This window comes from Apostichopus japonicus, chromosome 12, assembly GCF_037975245.1.
Source record: "Apostichopus japonicus isolate 1M-3 chromosome 12, ASM3797524v1, whole genome shotgun sequence".
In the NCBI taxonomy this organism is placed as follows: Eukaryota; Metazoa; Echinodermata; class Holothuroidea; order Aspidochirotida; family Stichopodidae; genus Apostichopus; species Apostichopus japonicus.
Genome location: NC_092572.1, coordinates 29,276,001 through 29,295,229, shown reverse-complemented (window position 1 = coordinate 29,295,229; position 19,229 = coordinate 29,276,001). Strand labels below are relative to the sequence as shown.

General features: G+C 40.9%; 1 protein-coding gene and 2 long non-coding RNA genes across 7 annotated transcripts in view; 1 reads left to right on the top strand and 2 right to left on the bottom strand.

The window, feature by feature from the left end:
• LOC139977164 (uncharacterized) overlaps nt 1-19,229 on the bottom strand; it is a 371,700-nt gene that overhangs the window by 267,441 nt on the left and 85,030 nt on the right. The gene's annotated exons all lie outside the window — the stretch shown is intronic.
• LOC139977217 (uncharacterized) overlaps nt 1-19,229 on the top strand; it is a 58,179-nt gene that overhangs the window by 8,451 nt on the left and 30,499 nt on the right. The window lies entirely within an intron of this gene.
• Nucleotides 2,622-16,931, bottom strand: LOC139977209 (uncharacterized). Its single transcript, XR_011796467.1, has 2 exons — nt 12,277-16,931; nt 2,622-3,472 (listed from the first exon to the last, which is right to left on the bottom strand). It is a non-coding gene; the product is annotated as an uncharacterized lncRNA (long non-coding RNA).

Here is a 19,229-nt window from a genome sequence, read left to right as displayed (position 1 = left end):
TGCGTAATACTGTTAATGGTCCAACTGGCAAAGGAACTACAATATTGTACCTAATCCTCCCTATGAGAGTGATTAGATAACAATTATTTGAAAATTCACATACTGTAAGAGAGCGATTCTGTGTGCACAACACAAAGTTATGTGTTATGTGTAGACAAGGACTTTTCATACACACTTTCAATGTCTTAATGCATAGGTCATTGCAACCTGAATATACAATATGGAGGAATGAGATGAATAACTGCTCGGCAGAAATTCTTCTATAACAAGAGCCCAAGGGCACTGTGGTTCCTTGCTTGGGGTATATGACAATACACATAATATTATCAAGCAAGATTGAGCTCAAATAGTCCAAGTAATTGTGGTCCTACATGTTCCCATAAAGTAACCAACACTATAGACAACACTTTTGTGATCACAAAATGTGATCAGATTTTTGATCAAAAGACACTTTTGAGATCTAAATATGGCGTCGGAAATGTAACAAATATAAGAGACCTACAAGCGTGTCAACAGATATGATAACATTGGTGACCTCAGATGACATGACCTTTAAGTTTTAAAATGTTCCACCACCCCATTCACAACTTGTCCCAAAATATCAACCATTTCACACCTTGGCATTGAGATTTAATTGCATTAAATGTCAAAAAATTAACTTTGAACTTGTATACATAACTTCACACACAAAGGTCACCCGGAGGTCAACCAATTGACATTTTTGATCGGTGAAACCTAAATAGAGCATGACTGTAAAAATTCAAACATTTTTTCTTTGCCCATTTTCTCCCCCCCCCAAAAAATACTAGTTTTTTAACATTAGCTGACCTTTGGTGACGTTGGATCACATGACCATTAAGTTTGAAAATATTCCCCTATACCATTTGCAACTTGTCCAAAAAAATCAACCTTGTAACACCTTGGCACTGGGAGTTATTGCATTAAATGTCTGAAAATTAACTTTGACCTCATATAACTTCAACCCATTGACATTTATGATCAGAAGGTACCTTTAACATCTGAAAATAGCATCGAAACTGTGAAGTTCCACAAAACACGAAAAGGTCACAGAGGTCAAATTGAGGTCAAGGGTCACCCAGATGCGAGTTGACAAATGGATTACATTGAAGCAACTCCCAAACCTAACGGACAATTTGTTCCCAAGTTATCGCAAAAATACTAGTTTTTTTATCATTAATTGACCTTTGGTGACCTCGTATCACATGACCGTTACGTTGGAAAATATTCCCCTATACCATTTGCAACTACTCCAAAAATATCAAGCTTGTCACACCTTGGAACTGGGAGTTATTGCACTAAATGTCTGAAAATTAACTTTGACCTCATATAACTTCACACACGAAGGTCACACGGGGGTCAACCCATTGACATTTATGATCAGAAGGTACCTTTAACATCTGAAAATAGCATCGAAACTGTGAAGTTCCACAAAACACGAAAAGGTCACAGAGGTCAAATTGAGGTCAAGGGTCACCCAGATGCGAGTTGACAAATGGATTACATTGAAGCAACTCCCAAACCTAACGGACAATTTGTTCCCAAGTTATCGCAAAAATACTAGTTTTTTATCATAACTTGACCTTTGGTGACCTTGTATCACATGACCGTTCAGTTTAAAAATATTCCTCTATACCATTTGCAACTACTCCAAAAATATCAGGCTTGTCACACCTTGGAACTGGGAGTTATTGCATTAAATGTCTGAAAATTAACTTTGACCTCATATAACTTCGCACACGAAGGTCACACGGGGGTCAACCCATTGACATTTATGATCAGAAGGTACCTTTAACATCTGAAAATAGCATCGAAACTGTAAAAATCCACAAAACACGAAAAGGTCACCAGAGGTCAAATTGAGGTCAAGGGTCACCCAGATGCGGGTCGACAATTGGATTACATTGAAGCAACTCCCAACCCTAACGGACAATTTGTTTTCAAGTTATCGCAAAAATACTACTTTTTTATCATTAATTGACCTTTGGTGACCTCGGATCACATGACCATTAAGTTTGAAAATATTCCCCTATACCATTTGCAACTTGTCTCAAAATATCAACTGTGTAACACCTTGGTACTGGGAGTTATTACACTAAATGTCTGAAAATTAACTTTGACCTCATATAACTTAACATACAAAGGTCACCTTGGGTCAACTTATTGACATTTTTGATTGATGAGACCTAAATTAGAGCATCAAACTATACAAATTCAAACATTTTTTTCTTTGCCCATTTGCTATCCCCAAAATACTAGTTTTTTAACATTAATTGACCTTTGGTGACCTCGTATCACATGACCGTTAAGTTTGAAAATATTCCCCTATACCATTTGCAACTTGTCCAAAAATATCAACCATGTCACACCTTGGAACTGGGAGTTATTGCATTAAATGTCTGAAAATTAACTTTGACCTCGTATAACTTCGCACACGAAGGTCACACGGGTGTCAACCAATTGACATTTTTGATCGGAAGGTACCTTTGAGATCCAAATCTAGCATCAAAACCAAACATTTTCTTTTTTGCTCGTTTCCTCCCAAAATAAGCACATTTTTTCTAATGTGACCTTTGACCTTTTGACCTTGGTTTCAGGTGTAGTTTAATCTCCTGATTCCAAAAAACAAAACGACAAGTCTGTACAACCATCCTAACTCCGACCGAAAAACTTTGACCCCATATAACCTCGCATATAAAGGTCACACGGGGTCAACCTGATGACATTTATGATCAGAAGGTACCTTTGACATCTGAAAATAGCATCAAAACTGTAAAAATCCCCAAAAACATGTAAAGGTCACCAGAGGTCAAATTGAGGTCAAGGGTCACCCAGATGCGGGTCAACAAAAGGATAACATTGAAGCAACTCCCAACCCTAACGGACATTTTGTTTTCAAGTTATCACAAAAATACTAGTTTTTTATCATTAATTGACCTTTGGTGACCTCGGATCACATGACCGTTAAGTTTGAAAATGCTCCCCTAACCAGTTCACAACTTGTCCCACAATATCAATCTTGTCACACATTGGCACTGGGAGTTATTGCAGGTTTAATATTTTCGGTTTTTTGACCATAACTGACCTTTGGTGACCTTTGTGGGCACCAAAAACAATAGGGCACACCTTCTCCATATGGCGGATCTATAGTCCAAGTTTGGCATCAATCCAACTTTCCCTTATTGAGATAGAGCGTACCCAAGCAAGCGTCACAGATGCACACACACACAGACACACGCACCCACACACACACGCCAACCTGACTGCATAGGTTCCTTTTGCTAAAGCAAGGAACCAAAAACAACATTCATAGTAGTCACCTTTACCTCAATGCTCATCTGATGCCTGGTTTCCCCTATTTTGATGTGCTTGTTTGCTAACCAAAGTTTTGTATCTTTACATTCTTGTCTGGATTGTGGATGCCACCAATAACTTCATAATGGTATCCATTTGCCTGAAAGAAAAATTTGTTACAAAATGTGAAAATGAATATATCAGTAACTTAAGTCAAAGTAGCGTAATGTCAGACTTTTGTCCTCAAAGATCAGGTGTAATTGACATGCAAACAGAAAGCCACAGGGCTTAGTGATTCCTTTGCCTATTGTTATTGTAGAGCATTGGAGGGGAGAGTTCTACTGAGTACATGGGATCCACAGTGAAATGAAAAAAAAATCTCTTGCAACTATTAGCAAAGGAGAACTAAATGTGTACTCAAAGATATGGTGTGGACAACCCTGAGTTATCATGTTTTCAAAGGTTTTTAATATTATGATGTGTGTAGGAATCCACATGTCAAGTAAAAGATCTGTTCATGTTGTTCTTCTTGTCTAGGGCTAATATTGCCATGTGCATGGTGAGGTACCATGTTTAAGAAGTTTTTCAGACTGAAATTAACTGACCTTGAGTGACCTTGACCGAAACAGCCAAAAAAATAGAAGACAAATGCTTAATTCCTATCAAATTTGAAATTTACCAAAACTTCACTTCTTCAGCTAGAAAAGTTGTCAGTTGTTGACCACTAAAACAGGGTTTTTGTTGAGAAATGAAGTAGATGGGTCAAGTTGAAAAGTAGGCGGGACTGTCTGTACGCGGACATGGGGGAGGGGTCTAACCCTCCCCCTCCGCTTTGCCGGAAAATTGCAATTTAAAAAGTCTCTAGATGCAAAATGGTGCAATATACAGTTGTTTGGTCAATGATATTGCCCCCTCCCAATCATCCCTTTCTTCTGTCCTATTTTTCTTTTTTTCTCCTGAATTTTTTTTATTAACACTCGGGTCATGGAGCCTAGGGAGGTAGCTATGCCACTGAACCGAACTTAGCAAGGGTGTGACGCACTTGCTGCATTAAATGAAGTGCCATCATAACAAAATGATAATAGGTCTACGGTACCTACAAAGTGAGTAGGATTTTACTGCCAAAAAATACCCAACTAGGTCTGTGATAGAATTTAGTATTTATATAGTATTTATTTCTCTCGATTTTTTTCGTCTAATTTTTTTTTTTAATTTTAATTTTTTTTTTTTTTACTGAGCGTTGCAAAGTAGCCGGGTCCTGTACGTGCAGTAAGCGAGTCATTTGCCCCGGGTCCCGGCTACTAACGAAAACCCTGCTAGTGACTTCAAATGACCTTGACTTCTCCCAACACACTATCAGCTGAGTATTTACTAAGAGTGTCTTCATACTGAGCATTAACTTCATGCAAGCTGTACTTAGTGAGATATGTCTTCAGAATTTAACTAAAATTGACCTCAAATGACATTTGACCTAAAAAAAAGTTAACATTATAGATGGCAAGTATTCAATCAGAGGAACAAATTTGACATTCTATGTAGCTTTATTCTTTGGGTTAGCTCATTCACAAAGTTTTCAGGTTTAGACCATTGGTTATCTCATATGACCTTTGGCCCCTCCCAAAGCAATAACAGTGAAGAATTTACTAAGGTGGTAGATACCGAATACATTCTTCTAATTGTTCAAAGTGTGAACTTTATGTAAGCTGTACATGGTGAGATAACCTGTTAACAAAGTTTCAGATTTTTAGGTGGTGTGGACCTCAAACAATTTTTGACGTACTAAGTAACAGCAAGTGGTAAGAACTCGGTTGAGGGATAAGCATACTAATTTCACTTAACCTTTACTTCAGTAAGGTCATTTATAGGGTTTTTTACGGTTGACCACTGGCAATTAAATAACAATTGCAGCTGAGAATTTGCTAAGGGGTAGCTTTCTACCAAGTATGAACTTCATGCATATTGCACTTGTTGAACAGAAACTGATGTAAAATGAATTTAACAGCTGCCTACTGTCCTTTTAGTTGTGGGCTGCTGAATATTACTCATACAGTATGCGGGCCCACCATGGTAGCCACAGGAGGAAATTTTGACTAACAAAAGGCCAAAAATAGATTGCTGAAAATGGAAGATGATTGTTTTAGCATCTAGGACAAACTTTTATCAATGAAAATCAATGAAAATTAACGCTTATTCAAATTCTCTTCAATTTTTTTTTTTGTTCAGTAAATTGGTGAACCAAAAAGTTTGGGTTTTTTTTCCCTTTGTTTTTTGGTGGGCCAGATTAGATTGTCTGGCATGCTCAATCTGGCTAGTAGGGGCCCCCTGTTCTAAAACCACAACAGTTCCAATTCCTGAGGCAGTATATTGTACTGCTACCGTACCTGACAGCTTCTAAGGGTTCTCACCTAAGAATGCTGCATTGACTTCCTTCTTGATGAATTCTAAAGGGCTGACAACTGGCTGATCCTTATTACTCTTCCTCTTTTTGTGAAGCACAGGTAACTTGTGCTGAGCCTTTCTTTTCTCTTTACTTCCTGATGTTGAAGGTCTGTTTTAAAGTGGAAAAGAGCAGTTAGTAAACCTGAATATGATAATATGCTAGTGTCCTTTGACTCCTTGGACTCCAATATATCAACCCCAATCTTGGCCCAATGTCTGACCCAGAGGGGAGAAGGGGTACACATGAGGCTTTCACCCCCATGAAATTGAAGACTGTAAGCATTTCACTGCACTGGTGCATGTCAGTCTCTGAAGCAATAATATTCCTTGTTACTATATTATATTGATTCAAAACTAATTATATAGTTGCCATAAAATTTTAGGATTTTGGAGTAGCCGACAACAGGAACGAAATTAGGATTTAGGAGCACTTCACGTTTTAACAATGTTGATATGTTAACACTATCCTGGCTTCACTGATTAAATAGGCTTACGGCCTAGCTCTTGCTAAGTTGGAGTTGGACGTGACAATGTTATTTTCTACGAAATTTTAACAGATTTGTAGGTGCAAACAACAAAGACACACGTTTTTTTTTTAAATGAAAGCTGAAGGTTAAGGAACGTGAAGCATCAATCGAATTAATCAAATAGCTGCACGAAATTAGGTCTCACCTTTGATGTTGTGACCTAGCCTACACAGACTTCAGTCTAGAAATAGTGTGTACGCTACCTAGGGCCTAAGTTAGAGCCCGTAGAGGCCCCTTTTCTTCTAAGTTCTATTTGAGGCGTATTACAACGAAGCGAACTTGTCAAAAAATTGGCAAAATCGCTTGGTCAATAACTTCCTGGGCTCCTGCCTTTAATTGTACCGTAAATTGTCGAGAGGAATAATAAATTTAAAATGCCGGTATATCCTAGTCATTGAATCAACTTGAAGTAGGCCTAACGTTTAATACTAACTCGCATCATGTAGTGTACTTCACTTTTTCACCTTTGACCCTCAAGTTTTCTGTCAAATTCACGTCACTGATCTACACTAACTGGATAGGCTGCGCGTACGGTGATTGTATAGCGAGCCGTGAAGTCACCGGAAGTTGTTCAGCGGCCATGTTGGGATATTCAAAACATCACCGCGCATATGACAACGACCGTCCATATATTACTATATGTATGTACTAGGGCATTACTTACATGTATGTCACTGTGGGAACCAACCTGTAAAAAGCTGAGGAATATGAAGATTTTAACTGAAATTGTGGAGAACTGCTAAATAAATTGCTGTTGCAGCAAAGATATAACTGTGCATATGAACTATAAATAGTTGTCTGTCTGCATTTACTTTAAAAAAAAAAACGGAATATATGTACAAAAATAATGACCTGTAGATGGGTTCTAGGACAAAATCCCCCCAAGCCAAAATCCCCCCATGACAAAATTCCCCCGGACAAGATCCCGCCCCCAGACAATATCCCCCTGACCCATACAAACTCCTGCCTGCAACAACCAGGGATGGCCCAGGTGTGACAGTCTTGAAAGGCATGGGTCATTGCACTGGTTAGGGTACCGGTCAGGGGACTGGTCAGGGTACCAGTGAGGGTACTGGCGAGCGTAACTGTGAGGGCTACTGTTAGGGTACCTGTGAGGGTACCGGTCAAGGTACTGTTCATGTGACCGGTCAAGGTACTTGTTAAAGTACTGGTCATTGTACCAGTACTAGTAAGGGTATGTGTCAGGGTACGTGTCAGGGTACGTGTCAGGGTGCCTTTCAGGATACCAGTTGGGATACCGGTCGGGGTAACGGTCGAGGTACGGGTTGAGGTACCGGCTGGGGTACGGGCCGGGGTACGGGCCGGGGTACGGGCCGGGGTACTGGTCAGGGAGCTATTGAGAATACCAGTGGGGTACCACTGAGAGTATCAGTGGGGGTACTTGGGTGTACCGGTGGGTGTAACTGTCAGGGTAACTGTCAGGCTAATTATTAGGGTACTGGTTGGGGAATGGTCGGGGTTCTGGTCGGGGTACTGGTCCGGGAACCACTGAGAGTACCACTGTGAGTACCAGTGGGTGTACCGGTGGGGGAACTGGTGGAGGTACCGGATGACGGTACCAGATGACGGTACCGGGTACCAGGGATGCCGGGAAGACCAGGGGTACCGGGGACACAGGGGGGACCGGGGGACGCATTTTTGTAAAGAATTGATGGGATTTTTTATAGCATGGGGGGATTTTGTCCTGGGGGGATTTTGGCATGGGGGGATTTTGTCCAGGGGGATTTTGGCTCGGGGGATTTTGTCCGGGGGATTTTGTCCGGGGGGATTTTGTCCGGGGGGATTTTGTCCTGCACCCTGTAGATGATTGTGTTAATTCCATATCCCCAAACTGGACACTAAGGTTCCTGAAAGGAATTCCACATCTGGCAGGCGCGTATCCAGGGGGGGCGTTGGGGGCGCGCGCCCCCCGGGTAAGGAAAAGAGGAGAGAAAAAAGAGAAGAAAAAAGGGAAAAAGAGGGGGGAAAAGAAAAGAAAAGGAGGAGAGGAAGGAAGGGAAAAGAAAAAGAAGAAAGAGAGAAAAAGGAGAAAAGGAGGGAGTAGAAGATAAACGCCAAGACCTCGGGAAGAGAAGGAGGAACAGTCATAATTACAACGCTGACCCCTATTATATACACAGGATAGCCAGTGACAGATCGAGTATTACGGAGGGGGTGTGCGCCTCACCCTACCCCTTACACCGACAACTCCATTTTTGACGTTTCCATTTTCCTCTCTCACTAATGTATCTATATATATATACTATATATGGTCTATCATAACGCGTGTGTGTGTATGGACGCCTTAAACAATTGTTACAATTGTGCTATATGGAACCAACTGTGGCTGGTCTTGAACTCGACCGAGTCGTCGGGGAACATGACGCATTTCGGGAAGGGGGCGACCGCCCCCCCCCCCCACTCCCTGAGCAAATTTTCGTTATGATATCGCTAGTAATTTCAAAATAGACAATGCTTAAATGCAACTTACAAGGACTGGGAAGTGTCATTTCCAGCAATCTGGGAGGCATTTTCGGCCAAAATTTTCTTGTACGCTTCGCGCCAACCTATGGTGGCGCTACGCTTAGATAGTTTGCCTACAGACTTCGCCCCTCCCTTGGCAAATTACTCGCTACACGCCTGTTCGAATTTGTAAAGGAAAGAGCGGATATCACATCATATCAGTGAGCATGGAAATGCATGTTCCAGGATGAACAGCCTCAAAACTGTCTATGTGTGTAGTCAAAAGCGTAGCTAGGAGGCCAATTGGATTTGGGGGCTGTAACGACTTGCCCGAAAAATATAAGCAAAATTTTTCGCGCGCCTCGCGCGCGTTCAACATGTTAATGTCAATATCATATAAGCAAGCATCGGTCATTACATCAAATGGCATCGTGCACCGTACGGTTCGTGAAAGTTGCGCAGTATACCGCCGGATGCTAATGTAAACAACGAAATGTCTTATGTAGATGGAGAAAAAGCTATACAGGTCCAATTATATCAAAACTCTCTTTTACTGGTGAATTAGTCGGCCAAGCTTAGAACTTTATTTTAATTACCAAGGAGATCATTTTAAACTATTCATTTCCTTTAGCTACATAATTGCTATTTATATTTCTTTTAGTAGGTGCCGGAAAAATTCTCAGCATATTCCCCGAATTTTCAGGGGAAAAAATTTGGTTGGGGGGGGGGGGGGCTGCAGCCCGCGCCTCCTACGCCTATGTGTGTAGTGTTCGGTTTCGAAATATCTGATCTCGGAAATATCTGGTATTTTTCATTTCCTTCAACGAAGTTTTATAATAGCCATTACAAGAGGTTTTAATGTTTCTACACCAATAAATTAACTGTGTCTGAATTTTCGAAAATTTCCTGACCAATATTCTTCATCAAACTTCCCTCTACTCGTGCAATTTTGACCTGTCTGTTAGGGGTTTAAGGAGGTTTTTCTATATTGGTTGTCCATAGATTGAATTTTGTGCAACATTGTGGGTATGTTTTGAAGTGATTTTATTCACGAGAAATGTGAATTTTCAAATTCTGAACAAATAATGGTCTTAAAACCTTGAAAAGTGGGGCTTTCGGATATTGTGGGCCGTGACGTAGAATCACCTACAAAAGCAATGATCCACAGGACATGCAATGAGGTCGAACATGATGTGTGACTGGTGACAATCTTCAAAAAGGTTATGGATGGAAAAAAAAACTGTTGGGAAATACTCGGTTCTCAGGCAAAAGTGTACATCTGGTTGGTCATTTTCAAGCCCTAGAAGTGCCATTTCCGGTGATCTGGGGGGTATCAAAACCAGAAATTTTCTTGTACGCTCCGATGCCGATGCTGGCGCTCCGCTTAGATAGTAATTCGCGCCCCCCGGGTTAGAAAATCCTGGATACGCCCCTGTCTGGACACACTGCCTTAAGACCCCGGCCGCATGTAAAAACCCTATGCGACAAGTTTTTCCTGAGAACACATGGAATTTTTCCCTCCTAATTTTTTTATTTATCATGGAACTCGCATTTTTAGTTTCTAGATGGAAATTAACTCAAATTTTGTAACCCTGCGAGCCACCTCAAAATTTAATATTTGCCCTCCCCAATACTAGCTACCGATACATGTAGTTTGTTGCATGGATGGTGTAGCCTCGTCCAGTTATGAAATTCTTTCCCCCAATTTAAAGTGAATTTAGAAGAAATGCTTAACATTTTTCTTGAAATTAAAAGGCCCTAACCATGGAGGAAGGGATGCCCCTCAAGTTCCTAGTCCGACGTATACCATAGACTTTGTATTGCATTGCAGTTGCAGCGTCTGTCTCTGTACAGACGACCCATTCCATATCTTTTCCTGCACGGAAAATAGGCATATTAACCATTTTAGTCTGGCATAACACATATTTCTCAGGGGTTCAAATGTTCACCTTCACTTCCTTGATCAATAAGGATTGTTTCTGCGACATTCACTTCCCTTCCTTGGCCTCTCTTCGCATCACCTTCTCGGCCACCGACCGACATAGCAACGTACAGTATGCCCTGTATGTGCGCGCGGTGATGTTTTGAATATCCCAACATGGCCGCTGAGTCACTTCCGGCTGCTTCACAAACGGAGCCGCGCGGCCTATCCAGTTAGTGTAGATCAGTGATTCACGTACGTACATAATATAAGCTTAAGGAGGTAGCACTTGTATGTTACTACGCGACTGTGGTCGCCGTTTTCTTGTTCGTCGGAAAATATCACAGAAACAGATTGTAGTAGTAGAAACCGTCAGGAGTGTCACTCGTTGACTTGTTAAATGGCTGTCAGCGTTGCTTGTTATTGCACTTGCTTCAAGTAGCATTTTTTCACTCACAATCAAGTCAGAATTGATTGAAATATCTTTTCTAATCAGTTTGGGTTGTAGACAAGCCACACTACATGACACCGACGGTTTTTTCTTGAAAGTCAGTCTAGAGCAATGTATAGGGTGTTCATTATGTGTTTGCATGAACAACTTAAAAATAGTAATACACAAAATATGACGACAGATCATGAAGAAGTTCGAATTCAATGTATAACGTTAAATGCTTGTCTACACTGCGGTTGGACACCTGCAATCACAAATAAGTTACGCTTGGCAGTTACATTAGCACACTGCGGTTCAAGCGTCCTTTGACTCGAGTCAGAGAACAATAGTATTCACTGTTGATGTCAGTTCTGCATGAAGATAAAAACACTGATAATGTGCATTCTGACAGTTAACCCACCACAATGGAGGTTATAGGTCGGTTAATTACGCGGTGACTTGATTCGGGTTTTCAAGAATGGTATGGTTTAGACATTTTATCCTTCACTGACCTTGTTTTCAGGTTTGCCAAGCAGAATTACCAGAGATCAATGTCTTAAACTACAGAAGTTATAAGTACCATATATTTGTCAAAACTCCTTTTTATTCTCAGAGGGTTATGGAATAATTTGTCTGAGAAAGTTGTACTTGCAAGTACTGTAGTGTACGAACATGGGAAGTATCACTTCCTTGGTAAGAATGGCTTTGGGTGTTCACTTAGAATATTTGAGAACAAATGGAGAGTGAATGCTTCCAGGAAAGTACTTTTTGACAAGGGCGTAGGAACCGGGGGGCTGGGGGCGCCAGCCCCCCCAGTGAAAAATATGGGGGGAGGAAGTATCATTCCGCCCCCCGCTCCGCAAGTCAGAAAACCCCTTTTTCATTTCCAAATGAGAAAAAAATCTCATTTGGAACACCAAATTGCATTTAAGGCCAGGTGAAAATGCAAAATTCTTTACAAAAAGGAGTGGGAGTTGAAGTGTGCTATATTGCACCAAATTGCATCTGAGGCCACCTGGAAATGCAAAAAAAATCCAAAGGGGAGGGGGACACCCTCTCCCCTTAGACCCCTCCCCCAGGCCGGCCATCAGTCTTCAGCCCCCCCCCCACTCAAAAGTACCTTCCTACGCCACTGAGAGCTATGGTAACATCAACTACATATTATGCTGATGGAATGTACTTACAAGTATTTCAAGTTTGTTAAGTTTTCGAAGATGTTGGAAGAAAGTGACTGGAGTTGGTTGTGGTCCAATCGCCTGCAACAAAGAAAGAGAAAGCAAATTATTTATATCTGTAATGCAAACGTAAAGCGACCTCAAACATGTTATTACTCCATTTGAAGCGATTGACTGTGCACCTTTGATTTGGCATTCTATATATGATCTAGGAGTTGTTCTTAACACACCCACCGGTTTTGTTAAGACACATACAGAGGCGGTAGAAGCGAGGAGGGGAGGGGGTGCACAAGGAGCACGTTACCCTCAAAAGTGCACCCTTATTGTAAAAAAGACTCCATTTGTTGAAAAATTAAATATTATTGTTGTTAAAAAAAATGTCTAAATCTATGAGTGACCTTTTGTTGACAAACATTCAAATACAGGATTTCGCAGTATGAACGCACAAAATGAATTACTTTGTTTGAGGTAACTTTATGCTTTGGTATGTTGGACCGTTCTGCGACTGAGTAAAATAACATTAGCTTCTAGCAACGGGATTGCGAATTGAATCACGTCACGGAAATGAGTAATACTTCCTTATATTTGATATGTAATAATAAATAGATATGTGAGAATTGCAAAGCTGTATCCGGCTTACAAGGAATGCAGCCAAATATTTGACAATTCAAGAAAGGTAAACTATGAGATGAATTCACAACAGGATGTGCCTTGCTTTCTAACATAAACACATAAACATGCAAACGATTGCTCTAAAGAAATGTATCTGAAAATTGTCTGTATTTCCTCAAAGCGGAATGGTACACAAATCAGTGTTCTTCATAAAAGCAATTATAATGATATTAATATAATATAAATAAATTTAATAGCCAGTATCCGTTTTTGGTTCACTTGGATAAATAAGGAAAGTGTAAAAAGGTTTATAAAACTATAACAATGTTTAAAAATTGCACGATGTGCAACTTTTAATGACATTTCATGAACTGTCAAATGTGTTCGGAAAATATATGAAATACATTGCTTATGACCGTATCTGCATTGCATTTCAAACTTTAACGAGAATGTATATAAGCCATAGTGACTAATCAACAAGCACAGACAAGTTAACGATTGCACTATTGAAAGATTTATCGTATTTTCATGAATTAACATAATCATTAATTTACTTACGCTGTGCGTGCTTCAGTGGCGTAGCCAGACTTTTTCATCTGGGGGGGGGGCAAAGGGAGGGGGCGAAGGGTCTGATTGGTGGGGCAGACTAAGCTAGTACAAAAGACATACCAAACAGTTTGCATGACAAACTGTGGCAAATCGGGTATTGTGTCAGCAATGTAGGGCACAGATGGTCACTCTAGTTAGCTGACGTTTTATGTTATTTCCACATAGGTATTATTAACGATAAAACAGATCACTGAAAAAGTCATCGATAGTTCTCTTTAAAAATCTGAATAGACTATATGCTCTTTCTGTCAGTATTCAAAGATGATCAGCATGATATCTGACTGGCCTGGGAGTGTAACCATCCCCCCCCCTCCCCAATCAACAAAAGATGTTATCATTCCCCCTTCGGGCCCTTCTTTTGCACTGTCTAGGGCTCACTCAAACAGTTTAGCGAAGGTTAATTCGCCTATTCTGATGACTGTCTGCGACGAATTCTTCCAAATTGATCCCCTCGGACAGTTCCCTTTCGATATGTAAAACTCCGAGATCACTAAGGCGAGTGTCTGACATTGTGTTCCGCAGATAGGTTTTGACGAGCTTCAATGTTGAGAAGCTGCGCTCGCATCCAGCACTCAATACCGGAATCGCAATGGCAATTTTACAAAGGCGTAACAGCTCTGCAAAGACATCATTATATGGCTCCAGAAACGATGTCAGCGACAGAAGGTTGGGTGGTGGCGTCTCTCCCGTGTTAGCGAACTAGCGCTGGAGGAGTCTCTGTGCTTGCGGAACCTCGTGTTTGAGGTCTTCCATGCTCGCATCGAAAACTTGGCCAAACTGTTCGACGCTTTCCATCGAGAGGAAATCCTTATATACTCTCTGGATTTAGTGATTGGATCCCTCTCATGATCTGGCAGTTTTCTGTGGAGAAGCGCTTGTTCATTTCCGCAAGGGCGTAGGAACCGTGGGGCTGGGGGGGGGGGGGGCTCAGCTCCCCCAGTGAAAAATGTGGAGGGGCGGAAGTATCATTCCGCCCCCCCCCCCCCGCTTCGCAAGTCAGAAAACCCCTTTTTCATTTCCAAATGAGAAAAAAATCTCATTTGGAGCACCAAATTGCATCTAAGGCCTGGTGAAAATACAAAATTAAGTTTACAAAATGGAGTAGGTGTTGAAGTGTGCTATATTGCACCAAATTGCATCTGAGGCTACCTGGAAATGCAAAAAATTCCAAAGGGGAGGGGGACACCCCCTCTCCTTAGACCCCTACCCCAGGCCGGCCATCAGTCTTCAGCCCCCCCCCCCCCCACTCAAAAGTACCTTCCTACGCCACTGCTTTTTGAAAACGCCTAGCAATTTTAGCGTGCTATGATTTGGGGCGATTGGCTATGCACTTTCAATTTATTTTAAAAGCATACCCATATACATGCAAGAACCAAAAACTCCACTTGGTTATTCTTAACACAAAATATATTTCATTATACGGAAATAAGTCCAAAAATTTTCCTCACCTTAAAGCAGCATTTTGCGTCCTTTTCTATGATTTTTCTCAACCTCACTGATTCCACTTTGCCATAACGACATACATAACTAGCTAATCTATTTATATTTTACTTCAAATGGTGGCATAAAAGTCGAAAAAATTGCAACTTTCAACTTTGTTGTTCTCCAAGATATTTTCCGTTGGGAACCCAATAAACCTCGCCCATAATATGAATATTTAAACACTACGAACGTCATTGACAGATACGTAATATAACACCACGCTTGATTTGTGTACAATCTATATGGCAGTTGTACCAGGGAGTTGCATAACAACTCCCTGGTACAACCAACGCGAAGTCTTGAATCTATTTTTAGCAACGGCTCATAACTAAACCTGCATCTCTGATTGGTTGAATTCAAACTAGTGGGTTTGGCGGAATTGTATGCGATTAATTTTAACTGTGAAATTTGTCGAGGACACTCTTCTCATTTATCGACATAAATCGTTAATTACTCGCTAATTAACGCTCTTGGCAGGGTGAAACTTGGATGGTATCTTAGATTGCTGTTTTATGATTGATACATGTAAAAAAATCGATGCACATGTTAAAAAAGTGGTAAAAAGCGACCCAACGCAAAATGCTGCTTTAATGCTGTTTGGGATCGGCGGTATATTTCGAATCTTCATGTAATTGTTGACAAGGGCTCTTTGGTTCCAAAAGTAGACTTCGGACAAGTCCGAAAAAAGAAAAATCTTGAGTCTTCCTCTGCCACACACCAGTTTCTTGGTCTCGTCATTTTATAAAATTATTATTTAGGCGTTTCGAACTTTTTCGCAACTTCGGCTCTACGATTTTGCGTTTGGTGCATCCGTACATGAGCAGTCTAACCTTGTCAGGGTATAAATACGTTGGTGGTCTGAACAACTCCCTGGTCTAACAAACTTATACGTATGTGTATGCAACTACGACAGTGAAAATTTACGATATCAAATAATAGTGCGGATGTTTGTGGTAGAAAAAAGACAACAAAGTCTGGTTGAACATCTCCACGTTTGCGGTCAACATCGAGAGGGCCGATGAAAGATGATATTACGTAATCATTCCTATCACGTTGCGTTCTCTCACACAGGAAATGAAGGTTAACGTTTTTTAAGTTGACGACATGCCATGGCCTTAGCCTTTAATTAGAACTATAGTTGTAAATAAAGAAAACAGTGTGTTTGGCGAATAGGATCATTTATATACCTACCAGTATGTGTATGCATGGAGGTCAAAAACAGGTAAAAAAAAACAGGTAAAATTACGGAGAGCCAAACGTTCCATAAATGTCGAAAAAGAAAGTGAAGTGTCCAAGTTAATATATATATGTCCAAATCGATATCAACATGTTACAATTCGATATCAGCATGTTACAATTCCATATGAGCATGTCGAAATAAAATACAATATGCCATTGCGTCTATCAACATGTCAAATTCAACATCAGCATGTCGAAAACTTGTAACAGCATGCCATTACTACATTGGTCATGTCAACATGCTATATTTACGTCGTGCTATAATTTTGGCACTTCGGCGCGCGCCAACGTTTCGTATATGTCGAGATTTATTTCAGTATGTCCAAAACTTGTGTCAGCATGGTGAGCGAAGAGTGGTGAAGTATTGCCATGACAACGTTGCACATGGTTCGTGTCGTTCACACGGTACTATGGTTGAATATACTGTAGCGGAAAGCTACGACTTTTCCTTAGTGAGATACGTTTCGTTCCCTCAGGGGTTACATCTGTTGCGCTCCGTGGAGGTAACGAGAGATGTTTATCCGGAACAGGAACTGATTACGTAATTTTGCTATATCGATGTATTCCCGTGACTGGCATAGGCAGGCACGGCGGTGGGTGTGTGAGTCGATCCCATTGGTCGCAACTCATCGTAGTTATATACAGGTAGTCCATGATTGGTCTAAGCCTTTTTTTTACAGTTTATGTACGGACGTGTGTATACGGGGGTTCAAGGGCGTAGGAACCGGGGGGGCTGAAAAATGAAAAATGAAAAATATGGGGCGGGCGGAAGTATCGTTCCGCCCCCCCCCCCGCTCCGCAAGTCAGAAAACCCCTTTTTCATTTCCAAATGAGAAAAAAATCTCATTTGAAGCACCAAATTGCATCTAAGGCCAGGTGAAAATGCAAAATTCTTTACAAAATGGAGTGGGTGTTGAAGTGTGCTATATTGCACCAAATTGCATCTGAGGCCACCTGGAAATGCAAAAAAATTCCAAAGGGGAGGGGGACACCCCCTCCCCTTAGACCACTCTCCCAGGCCGGCCATCAGTCTTTAGCCCCCCCACTCAATAGTACCTTCCTACGCCACTGCGGGGGGTATTTTAATGAAGGGTTCTTTCGTAAATGAGTGAGTCAGAGAGTCGGAGAGTCGGTCGAGTGCAAGACGAGGAACTTTCCTTCCGGCGGCTCGTGGTAAAGCCTTTGATATTTGCCTAAGTCCAAACAAATGTGTTTAGGCATTTTGGAGTGCCCGACATCTGCGCTGCCCGAGTCCAGCGGATTGCCCGACACCTGCGCTGCCCGAGTCCAGCGGATTGCCCGACACCTGCCCTGCCCGAGTCCAGCGGATTGCCCGACACCTGCCCTGCCCGAGTCAAGCGGAATGCCCGAAGCCTGTGCTGCCCGACACCGGTGGATTGCCGACGTTTAGATTGCCCGACCCTTGCGCAGCCCCAGTGTTATGCCTGCGTATCCTTGGGTTGTGCCCGACCCCAGTACGTTATATTGGGCAAATGTTAATATTGTGTATTATACGCTGTAGATGTAGAACGAGATGAGAAATTATACTTTTATTAAACATACAACTCTGGTGTCTGCCTCCTGATTTAGAGTTAATCTGTACCCGTCCCCCATCTACCTCCCCTACCCTCCTCCAGTTGGTTTCGAGACAGGTTTTTCACTACCAGACGTTGGCGGCGTTACAATACGTTTTAAACTGCTGCAGTAGGTGGAAAATATACCATTGAGAATATCTTCAAGCCCTTATTCGTATTAGTCGCGCCAAAGCTTTGTCCAAACAAAGCAGTTCATTTAATGTAATCATTCATAATGAATGTTTTGCAAGAAACTTTTTCTTCCATACAGCGTTTGGTTGGAGAAATAAACCAATGCGTCAAAGAAAACCAGCTTTCGATAGCACCACGCCTCCGAACTCGTCTAGAGGCAACGTTTGACAGTAACAGTAACATGGTAATAAATTGAAAGTTTGTAAGAATATTCTTGGGGAAATTTCACTAGGCCCCTTTCTCCCTTTGATCCAGTCCGTGCTCTGTCTTTGGGATTTACTTCAACTAAGTTCTACTTGTATTTAGCCTATGCTAAGTTAGGCAATGCCTAGACTAAGGCTAAAGTTAGGGTATACATACTCTTATTTCTAACGTTGCCTCTAGACGAGTTCGGAGGCGTGGTGCTATCCCCATAGTACCGTGTGAACGACACGAACCATGTGCAACGTTGTCATGGCAATACTTCACTACTCTTCGCTCACCATGCTGACACAAGTTTTGGACATACTGAAATAAATCTCGACATATACGAAACGTTGGCGCGCGCCGAAGTGCCAAAATTATAGCACGACGTAAATATAGCATGTTGACATGACCAATGTAGTAATGGCATGCTGTTACAAGTTTTCGACATGCTGATGTTGAATTTGACATGTTGATAGACGCAATGGCATATTGTATTTTGTTTCGAGATGTTCATATGGAATTGTAACATGCTGATATCGAATTGTAACATGTTGATATCGATTTGGACATATATATATTAACTTGGACACTTCACTTTCTTTTTCGACATTTATGGAACGTTTGGCTCTCCGTATAAAATGGAGGTAAAAAACAGTTTAACCTCCATGGAGGTAAAAACAGTTTTCCCTCCATGGTGTATGCATGTGTGCATGCGTGAGTGTATGTATGTATGCAATGCATGTACGTGTATAGGTATGGATGGGTGGGAATAACAAATAAGCTGCATTAATAATATATGATGCATTTCATTGAAAATAAGGCTGCAGATATATATATATATATATATTTATATATATATACATAAATATATATTTATATATACATATATATATATATATATATATATATATACTTATATATAAATATATATATATATATTATTATTATTATTATTATTATTATTATTATTATCATTATTATTATTAGTATTATAGAAAACCAGAGAAATAAGATATGACTCATAATTGAAAAATAAGGAGTAAAGTTTTAGAAAATATATTAGAATTT